The following is a 1565-nucleotide window of genomic DNA, read 5'->3' as shown; positions in this document are numbered from 1 at the left end:
TGACTTTGGGCCAGTCACAGATTCTCAGCCCAACCTACCTCACAGGGTTGTTGTTGTGGGGATAAGATGGAGGAGGAGATGTAAGCTGCCTTGAGCCCTTTGTAGGAAAAAGGCAGGATATAAATCGAAAAATAAAATAAAAAATAAAAGACCAGACTTACTTGTGAGTACTTATGTGGCCCTGCACTGCAAGTCTAGTGAATCCATCAGTCCTATGCAAGCACACACAAACAGCTGCTGCAGCCTTATTAAAAGTGTTGCCTTATTAAAAGCAGAGAGGAGCTTTTTCTCTGTTGAAATCAATTCTGTGTTGAAATCAATCAACAGCCTGTTCCTACAGGAATTCTATATGTACATTTTGGTCCATAGAGATCTCTAGTACTGAATATAGTTTTTAAGAGTGGAATAATCTGCTTTGGAGCAGGAAAGTTTTTAATTGCAAATGACCTTCCTTCTAGTAAACTATTAAGGGGACAGAATATTGGATGGACAAGTGCTCAAATCCTCGTACAACCGTGAATCCCACTGAGTGGTGGGAGCAAATATTTTACAGTCTAACCTTCCTCATACATTTGTTGTGTGGATAAAATGAGAATTTTTAGGCCACCCTGAAGTCTTTGGAAGAAAAGCAAGAAATACATGTGACACAAAGAAAGATGAAGCGCAAGGAGGTGGGGTTCAATTAACTGTTTTATATGCTAAATAGATATGGGTGATGGCAGATATTGTCATGGGTGTATGATTTACAGTAAATCACTGACAAAGAGATGATATAATTTCAAAGTAATAGAACAGACAGTACCTTGGCCTATGGGCAAGAATTTAAAGAAGCTAATCCAAAGAGCAAAGTGCCCCTTTTCCTATATGAAATAATTTTTAAAGGCTGGTTCTGGTTCACCACTAGATGTCCTCTGTGAGTAGGAAAAAATGATGTTCGCAAAGCTATTCTGTACTTTGCATTCATAATAGTGAAAGGAAAGTTTGAGGGAGAGAGAGAGCAAGAGTGAGAGCGAGACAGCGCAAATATTAGGAGGTGAAACATTCTTTTAATAGTATTAGTGTTTAATTCTGTGGCCTGAAACACCTCACAAAACACCTTTTTGTTTTAGTCACCAAGGAAGTATTTTCCTGACTTTTAAATATGTGCTTTAAAAAGATTTTTTTTAAATTTCAAATAGCAAAACTTCGAAGAGGAATGTATAAGCTGTAGCAAGCCCTTAAACTCCCCTTTCATTAATTCTTGACAAAGTGGTCAAATGTTTTTTTGAATTGAAGTGACCTAAATCTAAATGAAGACTTTTTGATATAGCACTTTGATTCCCAGATGCATAGTTATAAAAACCTTATTAGTAAACTTTGACTGTATCTATACTAGGGAATTATGTGCAGCTCACTCTGGACATAATGATCTTATGGGGACAACCTTTAGAAGGTGTGTTACTATGGAGTACACAACTAATATTTCTGTACCCCCGGTCCCCTACCACCATTCCATGCTTCACAACTATTTGTGTATTTGTGGTACATTAGAATTAAAATAACAAACGTCTGCACTGGGTGGTTTG

This window comes from Varanus komodoensis, unplaced genomic scaffold, assembly GCF_004798865.1.
Source record: "Varanus komodoensis strain SLA01 unplaced genomic scaffold, ASM479886v1 scaffold8, whole genome shotgun sequence".
In the NCBI taxonomy this organism is placed as follows: domain Eukaryota; kingdom Metazoa; phylum Chordata; class Lepidosauria; order Squamata; family Varanidae; genus Varanus; species Varanus komodoensis.
Note: the sequence above shows the minus strand (reverse complement) of the source record.